Source organism: Nicotiana tabacum, chromosome 4 (assembly GCF_000715075.1).
Source record: "Nicotiana tabacum cultivar K326 chromosome 4, ASM71507v2, whole genome shotgun sequence".
Taxonomy (NCBI): Eukaryota; Viridiplantae; Streptophyta; class Magnoliopsida; order Solanales; family Solanaceae; genus Nicotiana; species Nicotiana tabacum.
The window spans coordinates 22415701-22421700 of NC_134083.1; positions in this window are offsets into that span (position 1 = coordinate 22415701).

Sequence of the window (6000 nt, forward strand, 5' to 3'; positions counted from 1 at the left end):
AGAAGTACAGAGATTAACATGTAGAATAGCGTCTCTGGGAAGGTTTATATCCAAGTCATCGAAAAAATGCTTTAAGTTATTTTTAGTATTGAAAAAGAAAAATTAGTTTGAATGGACTGACGAGTGTCAACAAGCTCTGAAAGACTTAAAGGCATATCTATCAAATCCACCTATGTTAGCATAACCAAAAGACTGAAAGAGATCATTTATCTACCTTGTTGTGCCAGAAGTAGCGGTAAGAGCGATATTGGTATGTGAAGATAAAGGTAAACAATCTTCGATTTATTATGTTAGTAAGTCTTTACTAGATGCTGAGACACGGTATCCTCACCTAGAAAAACTTGCTTTAGCCTTGATTATGGCATCAAGGACGTTACGACCTTACTTTCAATATCATCCTATTTCTGTTATAGATGCTTTTCCACTAAGGAATATGTTACATAAACAAGAATTATCAGGAAGGTTAGCTAAATGAGATATAGAACTCAGTGAATATGATATTATATATCAGCCTAGAATCGCTATAAAATCCCAAGTGTTAGTAGATTTAGCTCAAGCTTAGTTCCTGAAGAAGAAAAAGAGTTACGAATATTTACCAGAGCTAATCTGGGGACTTGGACCTTATTTACTGATGGTTCCTTGAATGTTAAATGAGCAGGTTTGGGGATTGTCTTAATTTCACCCTCGGGAGAAATAATAGGACATGAGATAAAATGTTACCTAATTACTAACGATGAGGCAAAGTATGAAGTTGTGATTGCAGGCTTGAAACTCGCACGAGAGCTTGGTATTGAACAAATTATGATCAAAAGTGACTTACATCTAGTAGTCAATCAAATGCAGGAGACTTACGTGACAAGAGAGACACCAATGCAGCAGTACCTCGAAAAGGTACGAGAATTTCTTAGGCAGTTCCAGAAATGGAAGGCTATACAAATACCCAGGGAAGAAAATGCAGAACCAGACGCATTGGCAAATCTCGCGTCTGTCGCTGATGCAACAAATGCAGAAAATGCTGTTGTGATACATTTATTCCATTCAACCCTCGACCAAACCAAGAGTGAGGTAAATTTCAATAATTTAACTTGAGAGTGGAGAAACGAATTTGTGAACTTTTTGCAGTATGGTATTTTTCCTAAAGATTAAAATAAATTCCGATTGTTACGGTTGAAGGCTGCTCAATATTGCTTAATTCGTGGGAACATATATCGCAAAATATTTGGTAGAATTTTAGCATGATGCCTTGGACTATCACAAATGGAATATTTAATAAGAGAAGTACATAAGGGGCATTGTGGCAATCATGCCGGGGGAAGATCGTTGGTGAAGACATTAATAAGAGCAGGATACTATTGGCCAAAAATGAAAGAGAAAACAAAAAACTTTGTAGCAAGGTGCGATAAATGCCAACGTACGCTAATAATATGCATTGATCGACAAAATTGTTGCATTCACTTATATCGCCATGACCCTTCATGAAATGGGAGATGGATATCGTAGGATCATTGCCTCAAACTAAGGGAAATGTATGGTTTTTGTTAATTCTAATGGATTATTTCTCAAAATGGTTAGAAGCATGTGCCTTTAAAGTAGTGCAAGAAAAGAAAGTTATGGATTTCATTTGGAGAAATATCATATGTCGATATGGTAGTCCCAAAGGAGATCGTTTGTGACAATGGGCCGCAATTCATAGGTGCGAAAGTCACTGACTTTTTCCAAAGCTGGCAAATTAAACAGATCATTTTTGCACCTTACCACCCAGTGGCGAACAGACAAGCTGAGTCGAAAAATAAGGTTATCATCAACAACTTAAAAAAGCGATTGGAAGAGTGAAAAGGCAAATGGCCAGAAGTACTACCAGGTGTGCTATGGGCGTACCGAACAATGGCAAAGACTAGCTTGGAAGAAACCCCATTTTAACTTGTGTATGGAACAGAAGCTCTAATTCCAGTGGAGATAGGCAAACCAAGCACGAGATACACACATACTAGTGAGGCAACAAATGAAGAGCTACGAGTAAATTTGGATTTGACGGAAGAAAGGAGAGAAGTATCATTAATTCGGATGGCTGCTCAAAAGCAGATGATTGAACGATACTATAACAGGAAGGCAAACCTAAGGTACTTCAAAATTGGGGACTTCGTCCTCAAAAAAGGTGCTTCGAACAACAAAAGCGGCAAATGCAGGGAAGTCGAGTCCAAATCGGGGAGGCCCATATAGGGTTAGAGGCATTACTGGAAAAGGAGCATACGAATTGGAAACCATGGACGGCAAGGTGATACCATCACATTGAAATGCAATCCATATGAAGAAGTATTACTTTTAAAAGAGGTTAATACCTACGGTCAGGTATCATGCAAGTTCAATTTTATTTTGTTCATTTAAATTTTATTAACCATTTTAGATGATAGGCAAAAAACTGGCCCGTACCAAATGATGATATTAGACCCTAAAGACACATGGAATACTTAGTTATTCCCGGTCTAAGCTACAACATTTCTATGGCAAAAGGGTTATGCAGTCATCATCGAAAAGATTACCTCCAAGTCCCATATGTATTTCCTTTTTCAGGAAAAGGACCAAAAGTAAGGAGCTAATCCAGTGCTCGAGAACTCATGCTTCAATGCTCTAACACTGGTGGGACTATGCATATAGAAGGATACACAAGGAAAGAAGATGTATACCACAAGAGCATATTTTAGCCAGAATTAAAACCTTGAAGAAACTCTTGAAGAAAAATATTAAAATTTCAAAGGCGTTCAAGCTCACGGAAAGGATGGGCAGTATAAAGTGCAAAATACTCCCACGAGCTTCTAGTTTAAGGCCGTAAATTTAATCACGGGAAAATATAACCGTATTTGTAAACCTGCTAAAAAGAAAGCAGTTATGAGAATATTTTATAAGATTATTTATTTGAAAGTTCAAACAAAATAAGACTTCCTCAAATTACTTCATGTTTCATATCTTTGCACCAATATGAAGATGAGACGTCATCTTCATCAGTGTTGATAATATAAAATGGCCCTCTTTTATAAAACCCACGCATATTGAAGACGTGGTCTACTAAAATATTTTTAATGTAAGTATAAGCTCAAAAACTCAAAGAGCAGAAAGCATAATATGCAGCAAAGAGATATTTATATCATCACCCAAAAAATGGAGGGGGAAATCTTCCAAAAACTATCCAAAAAAAACAAAGAAGAAAGTTCCAACAAAAACCAAAACAAAATCAAACTACTTCCGCCAAAGCCAAGAGTAAAAAAAAAAAACTAAGGAGCATCATCCACGAGAAGAGGGATTAACTTGAGAAGACGAGGGTTGAGCATCAGCTTCACCAGGAGTAAGTCCATCACCATCACCTTTGGAACCTTTGTCCTTGGGTGTTGAGAAGCTTTGACACTGCTGAGTTTGTTCAATCGCCTCTTTAGCCTTTGCAATTCAGCGTTAAGGTCAAAACCCTCATGGCTAGCTTCAGTTAGAGTCTCAAAGCGAGTGTTTAAGAAATCCGAGCTAATATCAAGTGTTAACTTGTCTTCAAAGGCTTCATAATCCTTTTTCCACTGCTTAATTTCAGCTTTCAACTCTTCTTTTTCAGCTTCTAAGGCTTTATAAGATGCCTTTAAAGAAGAGAACTCTCAAGGAACAGAATCTTGTCCGTTGAGGCACAGAGGTCTTCTTGAGCCTGGGTGAGCATTTGTACCAGATCACCCGCATATACCTCTTTTTGGTTAAGAAGCTCTTTCAATCTTCTTATTTCTTCAGTTACCTTGGAGTGTTGTTCAGCGAAGGAGGATTCCAATTTGTCCTTATCTTTTTCAACTTGATTGGAGGAAGCTTTTAAAACTGCTAGTTCAACGGTGATTATCCTCAGTTGTGGTTCTAAAGCTCCTTTCTCCTTAGGGAGAACATCTTTCTCCAGTTGAAGGCCATCTAATTGCTCTTTCCAATTATCAGCCTCGGTGTGTAAATCAATCACCTGCTGATATGTCCAAGAAATCCTTCTCAGAAGCTCTGTACATGTCAAATTGATCTATAAAAAGACAAAAGAAGGGGAGTTACGAACATGAAAGGAAGGAGAGGAAAGTAAAAGATTAAAGATATACCTTGAAGGAAGAATGAATGATGTCATTCATCAGGGTCAAAGAACTGTGAGACTCGAGCTTTTTCCTTTCCACAGGACCAAGCAATGGTTTTAACCATACTACAGCTAGTCCAGATTTCTTCAAAAGATTCCCACCATCAGGGACTTCAATTAGAATTTTCTTCATACCCTATCTACCGCAAGAAGGCTCAGCTTCTTTACGAGAAGCAACAACAGGGGCAACTACTGGGGTGACTATAGGCTGTGAAATATGGGGGGTTAGCAGTGGGAGAAACTAACGCCATAGGAAGAGAGTCAAGAGGCGGCTCTTCTGAGACAGGGCCAAATTCTTCTTCACCCTCAAAACCTTGAGCAAAGAACCTGTCATTAGGACTTGGGGGATGGGGTTATCAAAATTACCAGCATCTTCATCAGAGATGCCCAAATCGACATTCTCTGGCTCATCAACGACACTAAAAAGAATTGAACTTGGAGGGGGATCTTGAGAAACTTGGGCTTTATCATCTGAAACCACGCACCTTGTGACTCGTGGTTTCTCACTAAGGAACCTTCTTTGGAGTAAGATATTCTTAAAATTTGTTCTTACGTAGAGCTTACAAAAAGCATCGCAGAATGAACAGAAGCAGGACTGATGCCACTAATGGCGAACCCTAAAATAGGGAAAAAAGTATATCTATTAAAATAAAGATACAAACAAAAGAAAAGAAAAACCATGAAGGTAAAAATATACCGTGGATTTTCACTTTCCATCCAAATTTCTTTGAAAGAAATTTTCAGGATCTCTATCCATGGGAACAGTGGTCAGTATTTTTCCTACCCAATCACAGAAGTCAGAAAATGTCTTCAAAGACCTCCATGGTTGTTGAAAAGTGAACATACACTCATGTGACGAAAATCAAAACGTCAAGAAAAGTAAGGAAATAAGAGGAAAAACACTTACGTGCAAAATTACACTTTTTAAGGAAATGCATGTTTTCATCTCCCACTAACCCACGAGTGGGGGCGTGTCACGACCCCAAATTCCCTCTGTAGGATATCGTGATGGCACCTAGTCTCTAAGACTAGGTAAGCCTATCAATGTGGAATAAAAATCTAAATCTGAAATAAATAAATTACAATTCAAATAATTTCAACTCCCAAAACTCGGTAGAAATAAGTCACAAGTTTCTAAGAATTTATCCTCAATGTCTCTCTCTCTATATATCAAGTTCTAAAGAAAATAAGGAAGCAACACAATAATGATAGAAGGGGACTCCGTAGTCTGCAGACGCTGGCAGATATACCTCGAAGTCTCCGTGCACAGGTAATTCACTGATGTCGGGGCTAGTAAGGAGTGCCTGGATCTGCACAAAAAGATGTGCATAAACGTAGTATGAGTACACCACAACGGTACCAGTAAGTGCCAAGCCTAACCTCGGTAGAGTAGTGACGAAGTCAGGTCAGGCCCTACTGGAAAATAATAATTGCATGGTGAAATGTTTAACAATATAATAAAATAAAATGACAATGAAAATAAATCAAGTAGCATGTCACCATTTAATTACACAAAATAATGGCAAATAATATCTCGTGGAATCAAAACAGAATTCTTTTCAACTTTATGAAAATCACAACAAATAATCAAAGGCAGCTATGGCCATAAATCAATATTAATAAGGGCACTCATGAGGTACCGCCTCGTAGTCCCAAATCATAAATAAATTCAAAATATCTCATTTCCTTATCTCACCGCGGGAGCCTTCACAATTTATTTTAAGGAAAATATTTTTCACGAAATAGCATCCTGCGTTTTAGCCATCCTTATCACACCGCATGACTTCTAATAGTTCCCCCTACTAGCCACGCGTATCAAGTCACCCTTATCTCACCGCAATGCGTTTCAATACCCAGACCTTATA